The sequence below is a fragment of the Anastrepha obliqua genome, chromosome 4 (assembly GCF_027943255.1).
Source record: "Anastrepha obliqua isolate idAnaObli1 chromosome 4, idAnaObli1_1.0, whole genome shotgun sequence".
NCBI lineage: Eukaryota > Metazoa > Arthropoda > Insecta > Diptera > Tephritidae > Anastrepha > Anastrepha obliqua.
Window position 1 is genome coordinate 1,565,663 of NC_072895.1, and position 24,256 is coordinate 1,589,918.

Here is a 24,256-nt window from a genome sequence, read left to right on the forward strand (position 1 = left end):
TCCACTTGATTTGACAACACCATTAAAATAATTTCTTCATTATGCAATTCCACTTTTGAATTTTCAAAACAGGTTTTTAAACTATTGCGCCACTTGAACTGTTATTACTCTACGCGCTATGCTGAAGAATTTTAAACACATTTGATAAACATTTAATGTAAATAAGTGCTATTAGAACTTCTTGATAGACTTGGTGGAAATTTTGGTGAAGTGTTGCTGAATTTTCTAAAAGTGTTTTATTCAACGCAGAACTTTTACAAAGAAGAATTTTAAAAAATTAAAAAAAAAGCAAGAACAGAAACTGAATAAAATAAAGAACTGCTGAATTTTAATATTTTCGCTGGAGAATTTTTTACGAATATTTTTCAATATTCGCCGTAAGTAAAATTTTACCAATAAATCAGTTGTTTCAGTTCAAAAAATTTTTCCTTTTGAATTTTATTATTATTTTTTCCTTGGAATAATTCAGAGTAACACATTCAATAATTAATTAAGTTCAAAACTGTTGCAGTTCAAAATTAGTGTACAAATTTAATAATGTTCCGCTCTTAGTTATCGCATCGGGTGGGGGAATTTGTGAATTTTACAAGGAGTTCAATTGTAGACACGCACTACTTTCTAGCGACTATCGCCAATATAGGGTGTGGCAATAGGGATATAACATAACTTTTGTAGAGCTTAGACAAAAGGAAGTTTTGGTGCTTCATGCTCTCAAAAGGTTTTTCTTCTTGAGTTAGCTTGATCTTGTAAGGGTGTAGGCAGACGCGATGGCTTCGAAATATCGTCAAACGTTCTGCAAATTATCTAACTAAAATAATGAAAGCAAAACAAGTCCATCGCTGAAAAGTGCGAGCATCCGACCATAGGTGGAATAGATCGCAGATTTACATTTCGCAGTTTACACGCTTTTTGCTACCTCAGCAAATACAAGAAAAATTACAAACAATTACACTTAATACGTGCATATGTATGTATGTAAGCCGGTGCTGTAATAACTGCTTAGCGCTTATCAAATTCGTTTAAAAATCAAACAATGAAAAATAAAAGTTAAATACAGCAAGTAGGGCCTCACTGGTTTCGACAGTGCATCAGGTCAAATGCCTTTGATTGCTTAACTCGAAAGTTTTCATTTTTTCAGCCGATATCAGTCGATAATATTTCTTGCTTCGTGAAAACAACCTTCAGCCCAACAGTGGCTTCAACAATTACTTATATGGTAAAAAATCTGGAATTACTCTGAGTCTGAGTGGAAGCTCAGTTCGAATAAGTTGGCAGTTCCTTAAAAATATACCCACTAATTTGAGTTTAAACCTGCGGACAGGCAGCTATACTTCCACGGTGCTCATTGCTTCAAATCGTCATTCTTGTCAATATACACTTTTAAAGAGCTGAAGGCCTAGCTGGTAATGCAAATAACTTATAAGATTTATGTTGTAAGCTAATTTTATATAAATAAATAAAAAATTAACAATTTTAAAACATTTAAGTAAACAAGAAAAATAGTAAATTTAGCAAAGCATGGCAAATTTTTCTCTGCATTTCACTTTTCACTTTCTTCAATCTTCGATTTCTACTTTCATTATTTTCTCCTACTTATGCATCATTACAGATTCATTTGTTGTTTGCATTTATTTTATTTCGCACCATGCCTTCTGCTGATAAGAAAAGACCTTTTTCAGTCGGCACATAAGAATTCGAGCGGTTGATATGGCGCTCCTTCTGACTCCATGAATAAGAAGAAAATGCGAGAGCACGTAGACTTCCACCTACACGCAACATTTTCTTGCACTTAAATGTTATTTTTTGTTATTATTATGATTGGTTTATTGGTCTTGGTCATTTTATATTTTTTTTTTTGTTTTCGCTTCTACAAATATTTGTGAGCTATATTAGAATATTAAACTTTGTTAGTATTTAACATTTGAGCTGAGTTCGTGAAAGGCTGTGAATACCTGGTGTGAATATTTGCGCTCACTTCGTTTATCCGTAACTTTTAATTTTTTAGAAATCTATGCCAATTTATTGCGCCCATAAACTCCTGATGATTTTTCAAAAGTCTTCTTTGTTTTGTAAAAATTAACACACGCTCAGAATTATGTTTTAATAAAAATAATAATATAGTGGCATAAATCCTGGAATGGTGTTCAGGCCAAGGACTCCTCCAATTCTTTCTTTTGCTTGCCCTACAAATAGAAGTTATACGCACCTTATTTTATCGGTTTCTATGTATGGTCTGATATTTGCTTTCAGATTGTCGTTCTTCAACTTTCCCATTCCACAGAAATCCTGATATGGTAAATAAAGAAGAAAATGCTATGATGCTTTCTGCTAAGTCCTCATCTATCACACAGTTCTTAGGGAAGCAGAAGCATCTGTTAAAACTCACCAAGGCTGCCCCGTTTATGTTCTGAAAATTCTTTATCACTTTAATATAATATTTTCGGAATGCAACTTTCCGTTAGTATATTCCGTTAGTAAATCAGTATATTCCTGTTGCTATTAAATAAATAAAGGGTGAACAATTTAGAGGCATCGACTTTTAAAAAGAAACAAAACAACGCAAGTTCAAATTGTTTGGCAATCTTTATTACTTTTGTGTAAAACCATTCATGAAACTTATTCTTTAAAGATAAATCTCTTCAAATGTTGGCCACTACTGCGCCATACTTCGGCATCCGTTAATAACAATTTTGAGTGACTCGCTGGAGGACTTCGGTCGGTATCTCGTGAATACGTTTAGTAATGTTGGCTTCCAATGCTTCAATCGAAGCTGGTTTATCCACAAAGTATTCATACTTTGCATACTCCCACAAATAAAAGTCCAAGGGTGTGATATCACACGATCTTGGTGGCCAATCCACTGGTCCGAAACGAGAGATAAATTTCTCACCGAAACGACGACGCAGTAAATCCAATGTTTCACGGGCTGTATGGCGAGTAGCGCCATCTTGTTGGAACCAAATGTGTTTAGGTTGGCAACATCACGGACTTCAATTTCTGGCATCAAAAAGTCATTTATCATGACGCGATAGCGTTCGTCTTTCACTGTTACATTGGCGCCAGTCTCGTCTTTGAAGAAATATGGGCCGATGATTCCTCCAGCCCATAGATCGCACCAAACAGTTGTTATCAATAGATGTAATGGCTGTTCTTGAATGGCTCCGGGTTGCTCTTCAGCCCAAATATGGGAATTTTGCTTATAAGATAAAAATGCGTCTCATCGCTGTACACCATAATTTGGCTTGAACGCGCGATGAACGCTTTTCACAGAGCATCGATTTTTATAATACAATTGTACGGTTTGTAAGCGTTGTAAAGACGCAAGTCTCTCATTGATTAAATGTCAATTAATGCTGACAAAAATTATGTATTTAGTTTGACAGTAGTCACGCTGAAAAAAGTACCTCCACCCTTTACTAGAATTGCGCCTGCTTCGTCAACAGAATTCCTAACTTTCCCGACTATGTTGACTAGTTTGGAAATGCTCAGTTTGTTTTCACAAGGGTCGTCGATGAAAAGATCAGAGAAATTACTATGTCAATCTACAGAATCATTTGTCTAGTGTGTAGTTCTTGTATTTGAGTAAAAGTTAAGTATAAATAATTAAATGTAAATGAAAATATAAATATTTTGCTACTAAAAATAATTTTATGGAATACCGAAATAAATTCACTTTTTTCGACAGCAGTTGGCCGACTGATAACTGTGAGCAAAGCCAAGGTTATGTACACTGAAATACAGATGCCATACAAACAAACAATTGCAAAACTAAAACACCCACACACGAATACAGCGCACACTCACATATACACGTATTCCGACTGCATAGATGGTTTTGTATGCGGTCCGTCACTATCTTATCAAAAAAACGCTGCGAACGAAAGTAAAAGCAAAAGTACTGGAACTACAACAAAAACCAAAAAACCTGCGAAAACGAGTGAAAACAAACCAAAAAAAGCTATACCATAAATACATGGAAAGAAAGTCATAGAACCACAAACATGGCTAACATGTAATATGAGTACGAGCGAGTGAGATAACAATAAATGCCACTAAACAATAACCAAATGTCAGAAAAAACAGCATTGACAGTATAGGAAAACAAGTGACTGACAACCTACAAAAACAATTATACTCGTCGTCAACATAATAAATACATAATAATGATAATAATACAAGTATCAAAGAGCAACACCACCAACGACAGCCAAAGAAAATAATATAAAATCTGCTCTGCTTCTTGCGATTTCACACACGCCACAAATACATACCTACTTTGAGGCGCGGGCTCTGATAAACCACGTCAAAGATTACGCTTCGAGCACACAGTGGGCCTACTCTGAAAGACACTGCCTGAGTTGATGTTGGAAAGCTTAAGCACTTGGCTTCAGAGACATGTAAGAACAAGCCAATGTATGGAAAGAAAGTGAGAGCGAATGTGCGAAATGGAGAAAGTTCTTAGCAGCAAAAGTGGTTAATCGGCCTCTGGTGCTTATTGCGGATTAGTTAGCTCACATTAATTGAGTGCTTAATTTGTTTTTTATTTACCTAAGCAATACATAATACTTAGCGTGATAACCGTTATTATCAGCAGAATAAATCAAGCGATACGGTCCTGCTAGAACTCATGCGACCACAACGTGAGCCAGCGTGAAATTTGGCTATGCGCCGGCAGATAGACAGACTTGTACGTATGTCTGCACGTTTGTACGTGTGCGTGTGTATGTATATGTGTAGAGCAAAAAAAAAACTGATGTACTGCGCAGAAATGCTTATCGTCTTGCGAAAAAAATCAGTTTCACATGTTTTCTTTTCGCTAATGGTTTTTATTTTTCAAAACTCTTCTGTGCACTTCTTTTCAAACAACTTCAGAAATTTGGACAAGGCACTCTCGAGTGTCAAGTTTTCTTCCACGCGCCTTCTTCTTAGTATTGATCAATCACATCAAGTTGCTTGTATTTTCTATATACTACAGTGCACTCGCGATAACTCGAACTAATTAAAAATAACCTTGTTTGACTTATCAGTTGTGTGCGGCTTGCTGTGGAAAACGAGTTGCAGTTAAGTTCATTTGTGCTCATTCAGATTATATTTATAATATAATTTTGGCAATAGAAGAATATATTTTTTTGGACAAGTCTTTTAGAATTCATTCGCATGCATCTATGATTACACTTACTTAAATTTCAAAAGAAAAGTTTTTAGCACGCGAGGCACTGTGTTTAACATATCGATGACTTATTTTGCTTACTAAAAAGGCTATGATTGTGCGTAAGACCTGTTCGAGTCACGAAGTAGCCAATGTAGAAGGAAAGTGTTCGAGTTACCGCGAGAGCACTGTACACACATTCTTATATGAGCACCTATTACTCCCCGCTCAGTATTTTGAAGGAGGCTCCAAGGGTGCGGCTCGCAATTCGCATGTACTTTTATTCTTTCTGCAATCTCGCATTAGTCAACATTGCAAGGAACTTCGTAGTTTTGTGTTTACGGTGCGATCGCTCGGCACTTATCAGCAAATCGTGACTAAATACGGTAATCGGTCTTTGATTAATTTTCGGGTGCGTTCGAAAGCTACATTCCGCATGAATTGTATTAACAAAAAAGTATTATTTTAAACAGCTTGGCGATTTTTATAATTCAGAAGAATAAAATATTTTCAGGGGTATCTTTAGTAGAACTTACTGAATCGCTTAAACGCTCGAACTTGTCTAGGTTAGGTTATGCAAGACTGGTTCCAGCCGTTGCTTGTCTAAGGCAAGACACTCTGTGATACCTGTATTTGATTTCCACCCCTAACTAAGTTGTTTAAACCACTTAGTTCATTTTTAAAAAGGTAAAGAGTCTCTCCAGTGAGACATTTTACAAATTTTCCAGGAAAGAAAATTACAAAGAAATAATCGCCAAGATATTTGGGATGGTTTCTTTGAAGTGCACAACAATCACAAAGGAGGTGTTGTACCGACTTAATTTCTTGAGGTACATTGAGCCACTCTACTGGCGAGGGTGTCAATAGTGCAGTGACTCGTTATAACACTTGTGAGGACGCTGGTAGTTGATCTGTTGAGTCCAAGCAGACATTTTGTCCTTTTAAGATTCAAATTTGGCTAGAGCGCTTTGGAGAGCCTGCAGTTAGTAGTCAGAGACCACCTTCTATTGGTTTCCGCGATTACGCTCAAGCCAATCGCAGTGTACAGTTAGCTTATAATTCAGTTACCGATATTTGATATAGTTTATAAGTAAAATAAAGTATATTCGCTCGAACTCGCGTCACCTCCTTAAATTTTTTTTATTAAGAGTTCTTTTCCACAACCCTTTTTGTGCTAATCTATAGCCTTATCGAGTTCGATTAGATGAGGTCAGTTCCACTTTATTTTGTGTTGTTTTGGGCTGGCAAAGATAATCATAAATTTTATTCGTATTGTGTTTTTCAATGTATTTAATTAATTTTATTATTAGTTCATCACTAAATTGAACAACGGGATTCGAATTCAGGTGCTAAATTGAGGAATTTCATTCTTATTTGCGAGTTCTGAAGATAAATGTGAATTACTTCGTAAAAAATAAATGAACAAAATAAATGTAAAAAATAAACGGATTGCTTATTATGGATATTAGAGAAGATTAAAATGCTGTTTATTCATTCATTAATTTTAATGGAACGAAGAAAAATAATTTTAGTTTAATTTAAAGCACTAAACGAAATAATAGCGTTTGTAGTATAAAAAAGTCGATATTCTTTTGAAAGACATAAAGTAAAAATGACTGAATCTGGCAAACATTTAGTCAGTTCTGCTCGCCACTGTATATCATTTTGCTATTCAAGGCAATTCAGCACTCAAAATAATAATTTTGCAATTAAGAGTACCGAAAGCTGCAATCATTAATGCGCTTTTGAAGAGTAAAAAGATGTTGATAATTTGCATAATAATCCACCCATGCAGTCGTTTGCTATTTGTGCTTTTAAGTACACTTGAAATATCTATACGTATGACGACTTTTTATTTATTTATTTAATTATTATTATTTGGTCTATGTAAAGTTAGCTGAAGTGGCTGCCCTTTGACGCACCCAGGAAGTAAGAGACCTCTTGTTATACCACTGGAACTATTCTATCCTTACTCTACTTGGTCCTCTCTAAACCGTTGTGTGGCCTCTAAAAACTTCGCTATATTAGCTAGGCTGAGATTCACAAACATCCGCAAAGCTGCCCAGAAAAGCAAAACGAGCAATATCAAACGTTTTCTATACAGGCCATGCACCCGCGTAGAAGGTCTTCGACTCTCTCTTCCTCTTCTATTTCCTTACAGCTTCTGCAATAGTCATTGGATGGTGCCCCTAATCTGCTGGCATGTCTTCCTATTGGACGATGCCCAGATAGGACACCTACTACGATTCCTAAATCCTTCATACTTAATTTAAGTAGGCTATTAGTGCTACTTAGTGCGAATGTTCCATCTGGGCCGCGTTTGTGTATTGATAGCGCAGGCGGTTAACTGTTTCCCGTTGAAATTTGGAACAGTAAGTTTTGGCCTACGATTTACTACTCACTACATTTTAGGTCTGAAATTGCAAATCACTTCACTTAGTAAGCAATCCCGGTGCGTCGCACTCCATTATTTTATTTAAACTTGTTCCTTCAGTAATCGATTAGCTGGGTCTTCTGTCAAATCATCTCAAATGCACTTGCATGCCAGCACCTGCTGTTGTTTAAAATCAACTTTACGTTCTGCAATACATACATATCTCTCAACACTCTCCCACATCAGACCTCTCCTCGGGTACGCCGACTGCAAACGACTTTTTCGTGTGAACCACAAAAAAAAACTAGCATTTAAATAAAATTCGAAATGACTTAAATTAACTGGAAATTAATTTTACGACATATCGAGATTATTTGTCACCAAAACCACAGTTTCTTATTGTTCATGGGGAAATGTGTAATAAAACTTCAAACTCAATACCGCAGCAAACGCACAGCTGTAAGAGTTGCCAAAGTTCGTTTATCTTTGAACTTTGCGAAGCAAGCCAGCAGAAAGCCCAAGCAAAATGTCGTGTGCCAAGGGGGTGGAAAGTGTTCAATGAGGCAGTACGAATACATGACAAACTCGAGCAATCAGGAAAATAAAATATTAATAATAAAATAATAATTGAATAAATCGAAAGGCATGAGAAGAGAAGTAATGAAATGAAAATATAAAAAGGAATAGCAAGAAGTACACCCAACATACTTCCTTATATGAATAAAAAATTACCTACATGCCCATGTGCATGTGTGTGTGTGTGTGTAAATCAGAATTACATTCATTATCGCCAAGTTACAATCAAGTCAGAGCAACAACAACCTCAACATCGAACTCAGCAGCAAATGATGCAGCAATAACAAAAAACAACAGTTATGCGCGCAACATGGCAACCAACTATCTGACTTTTGATGCTCTTACGCCTCCTTCCGAGCAGCCAGCTGAAAAATGAGTCAATATCGCCCATACTATCAGCCTCATACTTACACACTTCGCTATTATTATTATTTTTTTTTTATATGTATTTCTTGACAATTTTAGCCTTTCGCCTGTCTGATCTGTAGCTGAGGTTGTGTAAATGTCCTTTTGTAGGATTTCCCATCATCAGAACTCTCATGGCCAACGCAAATGCTGTTGTTGCTATCACCCAAATTGATAGTTTTTTGTTGTTGGCTGACAGATATATAAAGTACATATATTAAGGTGCAGGCCCAAAAAAAAGTTGCTATTTTTCTTACCGAAAAATATTTAGGTTCTACTTGGATATGTGAAAAATACCTATGAAACTATTTTTTAAAATATTTTACAATATTTTTTAAATGTCAGCATAAGTATTTAACATACAAATCGAGAGGTGACATTATTTTGGTGTAAAATACTTTTAATATTACATGGAGCCTGGTGATATACAGTGTACTCTCTCTTAAGCTGACACCTAAGGGACTGAAAAATTTGTCTGCTTATGGGAGGATTGTCCGCTCAAGAGAAACAAATTTTAAAATATACTTAATAATTTGTGGTATAATTTCTGGAAACGTGTTCGTTTATGGGAGCCGCCTGTTTAAGAGAGGTACCCTGTAATTGCTTTATCTTGAAAAACTTGGCTTTGGGGCACCCTAGTGTATAAATATATGTATAAATGTATTTGTAAGTATGTATGTCCTTATTTAAGTGCGATGAATGAGGAATAAGTTGAATGGATTCGCAGCGACAATCCTTGTGGTTCAATCTAAAATACAGGCACAAGAAGTAATGATGAACTTTCATTTGGAGCTTTTGCTTGATTGCCTTTATTCAGCCTCTTAAGGCTTTACTATCATTCTTATACTTATAAAGCAATGATAACATCATAGGCATCGTTACTTCTTGGTCTCGATTACGTCAATAATGTCCGCCGTAGTAGTCTCTGCCCATTAGTCAAATTATGTATTGTGCACTATAGACTTCGACTATCGCTTAGTGTATGATGTTGGGCCGTTCAAAGACGTTGTTACGCTTATCTTCTAATGGCTGTTTGAAATTCGAGGCCACTTTCTTCTGGCTATTATTGTACCCTTCACAAACAGATATAAGTTGGACCTTGGTTCAATTACTGTCGAAGGAACAAATATAAACTATTCCAATGAGGTCAAATATTTAGGAGTTGTTCTGGATAAAAGATTAAATTGCAACTCTCACCTTAAATCGGTGATAGATAAAGCCACCAGAGCCATGTGGGCATGTCGCAGTCTCCTGGGGAGAACATGGGGTATTGACTCCAAAATGATTCATTGGATGTATACAATGATGATTCGACCAATCATCACCTATGCGTCCCTTGTTTGGTGGCCCAAAACCACACAAGCAACAGCCAAGAAATCACTGGCAAGTCTTCAAAGGCAGGCCTGTTTGTCTATAACAGGTGCCATGCGAAACTGTCCCACAACTGCAATTGAAGCGATAGTAGGACTATCCCCACTGCATATATTCATATGGAAATGTGCAGCCAGAAATGCACTAAAAATGCAAATCTTGTCAAATAAGGAATACAGTGACTTTGGTCATATGAGTATTCTAAGAAAAATACCGGATAAGGATATTAGCTGTTCAGTAACAGACTACATGATTCCGAAACGGGTCTTCAATAGAAATTATGAGATAATTATCTCAGACCGTGATGAATGGGAAATTGGAGGACCTTGGGTTAACCCAAAAAGTCTAATATGGTTCACTGATGGTTCAAAAACAAATACTGGAGTTGGTGCCGGGATCTTTGGACCCAACACAAAAATTTCAGAACCCATGGGCAAATGGCCCAGTGTCTTCCAGGCCGAAATCCAAGCGATTTCGATCTGTGCACTGACAAATCTAAAAAGGGGTATCAAAGGGGCCCACATAACTATATATTCGGACAGCCAAGCGGCACTGAAAGCACTAATGTCTCATTCTTTGGAGTCGAGACTAGTGGAAGAATGTGTAAACAATCTTCAAAAATTAAGTACAAAAAATACGGTTGTACTTTGCTGGGTTCCAGGTCACTCTGGAATCGAGGGTAACGAAATTGCTGATGAACTGGCAAGGGCTGGATCGACATCAGACCTTATAGGACCAGAACCATATTGTGGTATCAACTGGGCGGAAGCTAAATCCAGGGTAGACCAATGGGAATATACTCTCAGAATAGCTTACTGGGAAAATAATCTGAAACTTCGTCAAGCCAAGAGGTTGGTTAGACCCTTTACCTACAAAAAGGAACTGATTAACTTACGAAAAGTAGATATCAGGAAAATAGTAGGCTTTCTTACGGGCCACTACTATCTAAACTATCATCTTAACAGAATTCAACTCCTCAGGGACACTGAGTGTAGACTCTGTCTTGAAGATGATGAAACAACGGAGCACTAATTGTGCGAGTGCGTTGCACTGGCTAGAACCAGAATGCAAATCTTCCACCGTGATCAACTGGATCCGGAAGAAATAAAGAAAGCTCCTATTACAGATATACTAAGGTTTATACGTATAGCAGAAAAATTGTTGGAAGAACATGGCTTTCAACCAACTCCCTTCCAAAGGCAGAGAACAACTAGGCAAACTAGAACCTGATGTAGTGGTCGGGCAACTTTCGCGGATGATCAGAAGGATCATCCATATTAAATTAGGTAGCTTGACAAAAAAGATCTTTTAGGTCGCAGTGTCGGTCATTGGACCACCTACTAGGATAAATTAATTATTAATTATTCTTCTGGCTAGGTTAGGTTAGGTTGGACTTGGCTGGTCCTGTAGAGCGCTTGTAGAGCAGAAATTGATCCATGTTATACCAAGTGTTTGTATGAATAGTTTAAGAACTTTATATTTTGTCTTTAAAGCGCAGTTTGGATGAGTATAATCAGGCTGCTAATTTTTTGATCTGCCACAGTCTCTAAGGTTGAAAATGATGCAGAACCTACGTAACTTTTTCATCTTTCGTGTAGAGTAGCATTTCCAGAGTTCCTCTCGCGTTGACTGCGTGCATGTATCGTTCTGCACTAGCTTCAGTTTGGCCGCGCACAATGGGATGAGACAGTGTCCCGTCGGTATGCCCACTACAAGTTTATACTCTATTCTGGGAAGAGATAAAATATAGTTTATAGTCCTGACATTGTGCCTGCGTGATGAATGATGCATTTTCGCGATCCTGCACGGGCTCGTTCTTTCCCATCTTTAGTTCGTTTCTTCAACCACTGCTACATCTACTTATGTCCAGTCGTTGGTTGCAGAAAGGTAGTTGTATATCGGCCATGCCAGCTACAGGAAGATTTGCCCCAGCTTCGTTTCTTTCAATTCCCTTGTGTCCTGGAATCAGTAGATAGTAGCTTGCTTGTCAGTTCCTAGTTCATCCATCCTGTTGCGGCATTGTCGTACGCAGTGCGAGTTTGTTATTACAGCTGTTATTGCTTTGATGGCTGCTTGGCTGTCAATGTAAAAGTTTATTTGAGAGTTTGAATGAGTGTTCTCTATGGCTAAGTCTGCTGCTACTGCCACTGCAGTAGAGGGGTAATTTGTATGACTGTTCATAGCCTAATTCCAAACAGAACACTGCGGCTCCCATTTTGGGACCGTCTGTGTATATATTTAAAGTTTGGCGCGTTGAAAGTTGTCCCTTCCGCCATCCGTCCTCTTCTAATACTACCTTTGGCTCCCTACTGAAATTAGCGTAGGGAATAACGAATTCCGAGTTAGCGTTTAAGCCCCTGAATATCCAGCTGGTGCTACATGGCCTTTGACCTAGTTATTCCGTTGTCAATAGTCTAAGTGTAGAATTCTTTGCAGAACTCTTTGCTACTTAGTGGTCTGAGGTTGATCGAGAAGAGTTACGACAACAGCGAATACGAATATCGATGGAGAAGAATCGTTGCTTCTCGAGATTCTTTAGAGATCTCTAGTCCGACCAACTTCATACCAAATATACGTGCATATACGAGTCTAATTTGGCGCTTCAATGTGAATGAAATACACCAATATGGAGAAAGTAAGTGGCTATATACACCAATATGGAGAAAGTAAGTGGCAGCGAATACGAATATCGATGGAGAAGAATCGTTGCTTCTCGAGATTCTTTAGAGATCTCTAGTCCGACTAACTTCATACCAAATATACGTGCATATACGAGTCTAATTTGGCGCTTCAATGTGAATGAAATACACCAATATGGAGAAAGTAAGTGGCTATGAATATTTTCCTGCATTTAAATGCCAACATGGTAATATTTAATTTCTATAAGAAGAGTGAAATATGTTTACACTTTGCTCTTAGATTTTTAGCTGAACTGCGCGAATTATAAATTAACAACTTTGCTGCGTATAAATGCATTATTTGAAGTACATACTACAGGCCCCTAGAGAGCTCTAAAAGCATTTCATTATAAGTTTTCTGCCAGCTGTCCATTCCTTCTCCCTCAAGCCTCTTGTAATTTTGGATATTTATTAAATTGTGGCATCACTAATGTGTCGAAAGTTTTCCTGTTTGATGGTATTTCTTCCCCCTTCACACTTGTTGCACGAATAATGTAACTTAAGTCGTATCTCAACAGCCGGATGTTTATTATGACAACACGGAAGCTTAAATTTTACTTTTCCGATTTTTTGTTTTTTTGCCACTCCTGCGCTTATCAGCTGTCTTTCGCCGTTTTAAGTGGTATTTATTACTTCTTACTTTACAGGCTCTTAGCAATTTTTAGTAGAACGTTGAAACCAAACAAAAAAAAAGTGAGTAACGGACGGGAGTAGTCAAAATTACCAAAAACAAAAAACAAACAGATTTTATTTATAAAAAAAAAATACCATCTATTAAAATGGTCCATAACATGAAAATAACACACATTTCGGCGAAGCGCACATCCTTTCATGAGGGGAAGGAAAGACTTCCACAATAGCCAAGATAGTCAGCGAATCTGTTATAGTGTAAAATTAACATATAATCTACCCTTAGAAGCGTAAAAAAGCTGCATGATTTTGGCAGTCCTACAAGATTTTAATGCATCCCACAAGGTATTCGCCTTCGCCTTATATATTTCGGTAAGTTTTAAGGTAGCTAAGATAGGAGTTAAAGTGTGGTATATTGATCGGCCATATCTGTGTGTACTCGCCATGGAAGTTGAAGTCTGAACTGCAGTTTAATCCTCGTATGCTACTGTGGCTGAATAGCGCTTGGACTCAGCGCGGAATTCTTCGGTTCTTTGGTTTGGTATTTTAGCTGGTACTGCTTGGTACCTGTGGTTACAAAGGTTTGCATACTCTGGCAGGTTCTGTTAGAGACTTTTCAGATCCGTTTTTCAGGACCGTTTTTACACTCGTATTGGAAATTCTTAGTTTGGTGCGTCAACTAATATTTCGAGAAACCCAACTTTTGCTCAATTTACAAAAACTTGCTTTAGTGTTGTTTGTACGGTTGAATACGTAACTTTACTACCTCCATTTTTCGCAATTAAACTACCGAGACAGCAAAACTCGCTACTTCAACAGTTGGTTTCACATCGCATTAATTTAGTTCTTGCAATGTTTTTCCACCTTATTGGAAGATTGAATCTTTTATTTCTTTGTGAAAGCTGCTGAGTCCGACTTATTTAAATTTATATCCGGTCGCACCTTTTTTGTCCGCTCGTGGATTGTATTGATGTTGTCTCGAATATTTCTTTAGAGACGTAGACATCTCGCTTAAGTTATGACAGCTAGTTCGTCTGTATATGGCCACAAGCTCACTTTATTTAAAAGTTTCATCAACCATCACTTTCCTCATCAGGGGAGGATGAGTGCGTCCTTGCGATGGGCTTCTTGCTGCCTTACTTGAGATGATCAACTCACTCACTCCGCCTGAGGGAAGTTGGAGTCACTACAGGACCTGCATAGACGTAACACCCATTTTGAAGACATTTTTCTACCTTCAGCCCAATATCATGACGAGTCGTCTCTGTACATTTGGCTTTCGTATAGACGTACTGATTGGCTGACAATAGGTTAGGTACGATCCTTTTCCCAATAGGCGAGTCTAGTAACCTTTTAAGCAAATCCATTTCCATTCTATGGGTCGATAACCATTGCGGAGAGTTATATATTTTTTTTAAATTTTTGGAGCACAAGTGAAATTTCTTGCAAGTGTGCTGGGAATATGCCATCCGCACCTGGGCTATAGCAAAATAGTGATTATCTCAAAGTTATACTTTTTGGTGCAATATTTCTTTTTAGAACTAAAAAAAAAATTCGATAAAAATATGTCTTTTAGCTTGGTTTAAATGAATTTCCATTTCAAAACCACTGCAATGCTTAAATCCACGCCTTTAAGATAATTAGCTTGAAGTGTTGGTGCTTAAGTTCACGGTACTCGCCGTAAATTACGAAAATTCTTTCTGGGCCTTGGCTCGACGCCATAATCAGGTGCATCAGTTATTTCAATTGACAGCGATTAATTGAAAATTTATGATTTTAAGAGCAATTTTTTTGCACGCGAAATGCATTTCAAACTTCTTCTACTGGCGAAAACAACAACAAACATTGACTTTGACACTGACTAAACTGGTTTCAACTCTTTGGGCCATTACCATCATTTGACTGGCGGCTTAACGAAAGGGAAGTGCAGCCGCATTCAATTTTTATTAAAAACACACAACAACAATAACAACGGGAACAAGAGGGCACATGGAGAGTTACGATTTGGGAGCAGCACAACAACAACAGCAACACATTTATGGTGGCCGGTTTTGTCTGCTTTAATGACAGCTGCACTAAATATTTGGTAACAAAGTTCATTCATCTGCCACAATGAGGAAAGGCAAAAATGCAAGGAAAAAAATGTAATTGTAATTAAAAAGAAAAAAAATTCCACTAATTTACATGCGCTGTGTTAAAAAATATATTTATTAAACCAGTTTGCTTGCTAATTTGCAAATTTTTACGGGCATTCATTTTAATTTGAGAGAAAAGTTCAATAAAAACGGATGATATACACACATATTTACCTGCACACATATTTACATATAAAAAAATTATTAAAAAAAATTTATGTAACGCTGATTCAGCGGTGATTTCTTACGTTTTTTGTTACTTACTTGCACTTGAAATCAATTCCTGCTTTAATTTCGATTTTTATTCTTCTTATTTCTTGCAGCTGTTTTAACCATAAAAACACCAGCAAAGCCATACCCGTACAAATACAGATAGCAAATAAGGAACGCCTAAGCTTTGGGTGGTGGAAGAAAGCAGCGCGATAGGAGAGGTCGCGGAATTTTCTCTAACTCATTCTGCAAAAAAGCGGTAAGTCCTTGTGATCCTGCAGCACAGATCTTCTGAAACTGTGCTCGTTTAGCTGTATGTAGCGTATGCAAGCGCATAGAGATACCTCATTTATATAGCAGCCAATGTCGCCGAGTGTGCTCGTCGGTGACTACCATTGGGTGTGTCCTGGATTCGAAACCCAGTGTGGACGTGAAAATTTAAATAATGCGAAAAGATTTTTCAGCATGCAAAGGGATGCATTTCTAGAAGAGAGGAACAGACAATCAACCAGTCAGTAGCAAATTAAGAGTATAAGGGTCCGCAAAGTTCGAACTAATCCTTCTTATAAAACCAAAAATGCGAACTCTATTTTTGGATAGAATAAAGTCTATATGATTAAAAAACAACCGCTAGATATTTGATTTCTTCAACTGGTTGAAGTTTTTAATCATTCCCGATGTTATTAGAAGTACGAACGATGTTAGTTATTTTTGAAAACGAGAATTGAAAACTTATTTTAATATTAAGCCATAATCGAGAAACACTACACCAATTATACATACATACATACAGAAGAAAGTTAGCAAAAGAAAAATAAGTACTTATATCATTGATAAATAACACAAAACGCAAAGGCTCCAATAAACTTCCTTGAGGTACACCAGAGGACGCAGATAAAGGTGCGGACGAGGCACCATCAACAGAAACTGCACAACGTCTATTCCATAAGTGAAATCGCATTCAATCTATCTAATAAAATTGTATGTGATGCTTTATTGAACGCTTTTGAAAAATCAGTTTAGATACAGTTGCCGGTTTCCCTGCTGAGAAAGCTGTGAAAACGGCTAAATTAGAAACTGTGCATCTACTTGTAACAAAACCTTGCTGGTGTGGTGATATGATGCTTTTAACTGCAAAATACATCTTTTCTTTGACCATATTTTCTAATAAATTCTGACACTGACGAAAGCTTCGGGACTGGTCTGTAATTGCGGACGTCATTTTGTTTACCATTTTTACGAATTGGAGTAACAACTGTCATTTTCCATTCATCGATAAAGATTCCAGATGCTAACGATTTATTGAAAATTTATTTGAAGAACAGAGCAGGAGAAGAGCAATGTTTGAAAAGAACCATTAAATGACCATCAGCATCCGTTTTAGTGGAGGTTTTTAGGTTTAAAATATCCTCCTCAAAATGATCCAATTACAGACTCAAACACCCAAAGTTAAGAGACAAGGTAAGAACTATAGCACTAACCCAGTTTGAGCAAGGTTCATCATTGACAACATTTGATTAAAAAAAAAATCAGCAAACGGATTGCGAAAGTGCTTCTGTAATCATCCTCTGGAAGATGCTTTGTCGCAACATTTTTGCAAAGTAGCTATCACAACAACCAATAATACGATTGTCTGTATGTAAGTTTTAAAAGCAGTCTAGTTAAAGAGCCTAAGTAGTTAGCTTTCATCTAAATATTTGCTGTCATTTACAAACTTTCATAATTGTCAGGTAATAATGCTACAGTTAGATGGGCATACACACCCGTACACATACCTATACTGGTAGATGTATACATACATGCATATATACGTACTAACAAAAGCATTATGTAGGTACGCATGGACTCACACACACTTGTCTGTATTTTCATATAATCACATTGTTAAATATTATATGTTTGGATGTATCCATGTATTATAGGCATATCTAATGCAATAAAATTGTGAGAGTTTCTGCCATTTCCTGCGAATTTGCGTGGAAAAATTAAGTTCTTCCCCTTTCCTTTCGTTTGCATACTTGATGCCCCACCATATTGGAATAGATAAAAAATATGTATCCTTTGCAGTGGCATGCCCATCAATATACTTATACATATTCTTGTATGGGTGTAAGTAGGATATGTGTTTGTGTTGCTTGCAGACGCGTGGGCGCCATAGGCATCAAATAAAATTTCCGTTTTGCACATACTGAATATTTTCTGCCTTTTCAAAGCATACCTCAAATTGAAATTAAATTTTGAATTTCGTTCATTTTTTATTTTGTATCTGCTTATGTGTGTGTAATGTAACCAATTTCCAAATCCCTTTTAAAGAGCTTAAAGAATAATAATGATGCGGCATAGGCCCTTGGAAAGCTTAGGCCCAGTTTCTTCTCCAGTTATCAAACTTAGACACTTAAACCTTTGAAAGCCTTTAGGCTGTTCCTAAATCTAAATTCTTTAGCCCTTTTTGGCGAATGGAAAGTTCGAAGGACACCAACTTAGTGATTTCCTTGTATGGTCAGATATCATTCAGTAGTGTTGCACGTATCTAACCGATACTAATACAGATAAAACGAATACATTTGGCTTATGAAAGCAAATGAAATTAATAGTATAATTATAAAAATAATAGTATAATGGCCGCTTCAGTAATTCAGAAGAAGACCCCGAAAAATATTATCGCCGCTTCCCTATTATACGTAAACAAGGAATCGTAAATTAAACACTTCGGTGGGGCTAAAATATTTGTACCATTTACTGTTTGAAGGCATCGTAGCATTGATCCAACTAGTTGAGTAAGCTCTTCCTGCGTTATTTAGAGCCATGCCTTCATCGATTCTTCCTCTAGCGATTTTGCGTCAGGTACTATACTTCGTTGATTTTTTCTCTCTAAATGCCTCCAAACAGGCTCTATGTATTTAGTTGCCTGGGTGCGTAATGTAAGAGCCCTCTTTGACAAGTAGTACAGCATGCTTAGGATCATTGTCATTTTTGAAAACCAAACCTGGCCTAAGACTCAAGCATTCTACTGATGGCTTCAAATGGTGTTCCTTTAATAAAAGTCATATTTCCAATGTCAGATGCAGCTATAGCTTCCCAAACCACTAAACACTCATCGCCGTGTTTGACAGTAGGTATCCAATTTTTAATTTCCATATGCGTATTTTTTCTTCTCCATATTTTAGCCCGGCCATCAGTTCCAAATATGTTGAACTTTGATTCGTTAGTAAATAAAATTTAGACCAGAAATATATTCATTTGTCAATATGGGCCCGTTGAAACTCAATCAGTGGCTTTTTACGTGGTGTCCTGCTGAAATATCCGCTATTATAAGGATATCTCTTAATCGTTCTTGGATGAACAGTTTTTACGGATGGCTCGACGATGTATATTAATATTTCGGAAAAGAAGGAATCAATACTCCTATTCATGGAGTCATAACAGAATTACTCATTCCCTAATTTAAATTAAAAAAATATCATGAGTCGTTAGGTTTCTTTTCCGGAATATTAATATACATAAAATAATTTATTTTGTTCCCAAACTTTTCTGCTATTAATTTTTTTTCACTTAATCCCATTTTGAATTTTTATGGAATGCTAAATAGTTTTTAAATATTTTTCTATTTAGTCTGTGAGAAATGTAAAGCTTCCACACCATTATAAGAGCTGAGCAGCTAAGCTTGAGAATATCTTTCATTAGCAAAAAAAGTTTTACCAAGCGACGATTCGGAAAAAATTATTTTAAGAGGTTAGAAAATTTAATGGATGATTCTGTTTGTTACAGACCCATTAATTTAAAAAGTATTGCATTGGCGAATCTACGATAAATTTGAGGCAACTTTTTACTATTTCAACTGCTCTGATGAGACCTAGTAGAAAGACTTTGCGCTTCACTTTTGCTGAGCTTAGAGGACTTATTATTTCATGCTTTCTATATTACTTAGTATTTTACTCGAACTTTATTTTGGCAGTTAGCTGCCAGTGAAAGCACACTTTTTTCCAAGATCATAGAAATAGATAAAAGAGCACACGTGTGCGAAAATTATCGAAACTTCTTAACAAATTTAATAAAAAGAAGAAAAAGAAAGGGAGTTAAGATAAGTAAGAATCGCATTTGAAATTAATTTCGCTGCACTTGCGCTACTTCTTTCCTCGATATCTGTTGTCTGCTTTGCTTCCATTCAATTGTGTGCCTGCATTTCAATGACTTCTTCTCTACATAATTACCTGATGCAAGCCAAGCTGAGTGGCTGTGCTATGCTGATGCCGCGTATTGTTATTTATTAATTATTTCCGTCAGATTTTATTTGATGCCACTTTAAAGCTTATCAAATTCATTATAAAGGAGTCAAAAAAACAAAAAAAAGAACTGTGTATAAAAAATTAAAAAAACGAAAAGAAAAAATAATTTGGCAGTGGGCCTAATTGCGGAGACGTGTGGCGCATATTGTGGGGTTTCTAGCAAATTGGGTTGCTGTTTGTTGTTGTTATGTGACGTTTGTGGTTTTGCGATTTTTTCTATCACCCAATGGTGATGAACAATTCACCAATTAAGATTGTCTGTGCGTCAAACAACAGCTGGATATGCAGGCCACACAACCAGTTCAGCAAAATAAATGTTACTCATACGCTATGTGCGCCGACAATTAGCTTTCGCTTTTTCGGGCCGTTGCTGCCGTTCAAATGCTGGGTACGATGCACACTCGGCCGCAATTCTAGTTACGCGCATACATACAACTATATTTCGGACACACATACACACACACACATGTGAACGTGCATCAAATGAGAGCTGCTTCACCTGAATCTTGAAGCTTCCTTCCTTCCTGCGAAATGTCTTCAGCTGCACTTTCAGCGCTTTTTCTACCACACTTGGCTTTGGGCACCTGAGGCGTTACTGTATTACTATATGGTTTATTTTGTGCTGGGTTGCAATTGTAGTTTCATAATTTGTCATTGTGTTTGCGACGACGTGACAGGAAATGTGCTCAAGTGGCCATTGGATTGTGCCACAACTAGTGAGAGTAATTAGAAATCTTGAAGACACATTCGTTTTGCTGTTGGCATAATTTTTGTGCTACGTGAGTTCTTTTCCACTCATTCACTTTAATTTCGAATGACCGCAATTGTTGTGTGTCGCAATCAGTGCAGCTTGTTAAACCCGCCCCTATATGCGTGCGTGTATTTATGTACGCCTATAGTGAATCGGGTTTCTTTGTAAAGCTGAATTGTTACGTGTGCGTTGGTACTCGTTTGTAATAGGAAGGCCTAAACAGAAACCAAGTCAAGTTATGACCCGAGGTTGCACTCATACATACTCATACTAAGTAACTCACATACCACCTGATTGACTTGTAAAACTAGTTGGCAAATAGTGGCTATATGAAAGCTGCATCCTGGCTTTAGCTCTTTCACGGCATTCCGCACTTTTCGCTGGAAGACCCAACTCAATGACTTTATTGGGAATGAGCTACGATTTGACTAACTAATTTAAATAGTGATGGCTTCAAATATCCGCATACATTCTTCCATACATATGTATAGGAGTGTGCTTGTACTGTCTATATATTTTCGAATTATATTTACTTTAGAGTTTATTTTTGTTTGATTTTACTATTTTGGTAACGTTGTGTGAACGCAAGTAAACAGAGCCGTCGATCAGTGCGATACATAAACTAGCATTGTGCTGCTAATTCGATACTCATTCTGTTGCCACATCTTTATATACATACATGTGTGTACAGATGTACAATTTTTTTGTTTTGGTGTTTTATTTGTTCAATAAAAAATTATTATTTCATAAAAACAATGATCTAAATATTTCACACCGCTTAGTGGAGTGTTGATTGAAAAGATAAATAATAATGCAGCTCGAAAAAGGAAGTAGTGCATAAGTCAAATTTTGTCGTTCTGCAGGATAGCGCTTTTAAGGCGAAAAATATACTTCTAAAAAACCATTTTTATATTTAACATTTATCAGAGGGGACAAAAATGTATTGCCATAGAAAATTATGTAGTCCTTACGTTTTTGAGATATTTGATGTGTTCAGCAGTTCTATGTAGAAATCAAGAGGGAACATTTCACCCCTTTATCTGCTCAATAAACTCGCATCATTGGCGGAAAAGGTAAAAAATACTCATAACAGTATATTTAAGACATTGTATACCTCTACACCACAAAAATATTAGCAAAATTCAAATAAATTTTTAAAACTATAAAAAATCGAAAACACATGCAGCGGTAGATTTACTCCAGATGGCATAACTTTTACAAATATAAAGCAATGACGGTGGTAGTGGTTCCTACAGACTACTAGATTACTTAGAAACATACAGCGCTTTTAAAGCGAAAAAGCTTTAAACACAATATGGTCCACATGCCAATAAAAGATAGTTTTGAATCGAAAATCAGACCCAAGTCTTAAATCTTAATACTTAGTTTTCAATATCTTGCCATCCAGATTTTAATTGAAAGTATGAGGACTAGTCCTTCTAGAATATGACAGAGCACAACATTTTTGAACAATTATTCAGTGTGCAGCACGTGTGAAAATTTTCAGTCAGTATGAAGATTAGTGCAGTCTTCAACTCAATCAAAACTTCATGAGCAAGCATTAAACATTTCGTCTGAAGAAAATGATTTAATAAATCATTAATAAAAATGACAAATAATAGTGGACCGCAGTGTATGCCATGAGGTATACCAGACCAGGCGTTTACCGTTACGAATGATTTCATGGTACCCATTTTTACCAAAGTGCTTCCTCCCAGTTAAAAAACTATTGAAAAATTTAAAAACTTTCTTTTAATTCTAAAAGTATTAAGTTTTAGTATGAATTTTAACCATAGAACCACGTAGCAAAACAAAACTCAAAAAATGAATTTAAGCGTCCCCTGGCGGTTGTTCCTGGAACTTTTTGATCAAGATGCTATTTGTCATAAAATACTATATAATTCTCTTAATACGCAAAAGGTCTAAATTCTACTGAAACGCCGGAAATAAGTCTACAGCGTATATGTGGAGGTATAATTTTGTAAGCGTAATGAGAAAATGTATTTTCTGTTAAATTTCAATATAAATATAAGTAAGTACGTAAGTTGCCATACCGCATGCCGATTCACCATAAGAATGTGCGAAACTTTACTGTAGGAAGATACGCGCATTTTAACAAAAATTACTTATTTATAAATATTTTATACGCAATTCAGCACAAAAAAGTCTAGCCAGACGTAATTGGCAAATGCATTTGATCTGAAATTCTATGGATGATTGTGTGGCCGATTGTTGGATTGTTGTTGTGCCCCTGGTAATGGTTTCATGATATTAAGGCCTTTCTGTATACACATACACATACATAGATACATACTAAGAGTACTATATGTACCTGCATGTATATATTTTGATATGTAATGTCATTGTTCTGCCATCAATCATCGTGAAGTATGTGGAAAGCATATTCGGATGTAAATAGAGGCAGGCCCATATAACGGGTGATCAATCATGAGGTGCTTTTTTCAATAGTTAAAAAAAAAACAAAAATGTAAATTATGTTCAAAACCTTTATTTATCATTTGAAAGGACATTCTTTGACATTTACTTTTTGAATATGACTTCATTCAAATGTTGGCCGCAACTACGCTTAAGGTGGTCCATTCTGAAGGTCCAATTTTCAATCACTCGTTCGAGCATTTCGACTGGTATGTCGTGAATAACACGCGTAATGTTGGCTTCCAGAGCTTCAATCGTAGCTGGTTTATCAGCATAGACCTTGGACTTCACGAATCCCCAAAGAAAAAAGTCCAAAGGTGTGATATCACAAGATCTTGGTGGCCAACTCACAGGTCCTAAACGTGAAATCAGCTGCTCTCCGAAATGACTTCTCAATAAAGTCATTGTTTCACGAGCTGTATGGCAAGTGGCTCCGTCTTGTTGAAACCAAATGTCGTAGAGATCATTAGATTCAATTTCAGGTAGCAAAAAGTCCGATATCATGGTACGGTAGCGAGCACCATTCACAGTTACGTTGCGGCCATCATCATTTTCGAAAAAATATGGACCGATGATTCCACCAGCTAATAAACCACACCAGACCGTTGTTTTCTCTGGGTGTAAAGGTAGCTCTTGAACCTGTTCTGGTTGCTCTTCATCCCAAATACGGCAATTTTGCTTATTGACGTAACCATTGAGCGGTTGTTGCGGTGTGAGTCTTTCCATGATGAAATGCCAAACGCTGTTCAACAAATCCACGATGACAGTTTGCCACAACTCGCGCGCGATCTGTAAAAAAAAGCAAATGAAAAAAACTCCTCTTAATTGATCACCCGTTACTTAGCCCTTTTTTATATGCTGATGTACTCATACATACATATGTACGTGTATATATAAATTTTCATTGACCAACTGGATTATCCCACATTCTCATTCACATAAGTGACTACAAATTACTTTTTGAAAACTTTTCGGTTTTTTTGAAATAACTTTTGGCGATTAAAAAATTAGTTTCGGAAAATAAGGTGGCTATGTTTTGAATAATGCATACGAACAGTTAGATAGGGTAATAATTGAGAGAAGTATAGGTACATGGAGCCAAAACTGGATGATAAAATATAGCAAAACTAAAAAGATATCGGTGTAAATTTTCTGAAGAAATCATTTTCTTAAAGTAAAATAAATTAGAAACCTTTGAAACTGTATACATTAAATTAAAATTAATTAATTTAAAGATCACAATTTCGAAGATCAC

At 36.6% G+C, this 24,256-nt stretch overlaps 1 protein-coding gene across 10 annotated transcripts in view; it reads left to right on the top strand.

Moving 5' to 3' along the window:
• Positions 1–24,256, top strand: part of LOC129243566 (myocyte-specific enhancer factor 2) — a 119,048-nt gene that overhangs the window by 62,250 nt on the left and 32,542 nt on the right. For 9 of the 10 annotated variants that reach the window (XM_054880669.1, XM_054880673.1, XM_054880674.1 and 6 more), the window contains exon 3: positions 15,642–15,787. The gene's annotated coding sequence lies outside the window, so the exon portion shown is untranslated. Of the gene's footprint in view, positions 1–72; positions 378–15,641; positions 15,788–24,256 lie in introns of all 10 variants that reach the window. The other variant, XM_054880670.1, reaches the window with a different exon arrangement.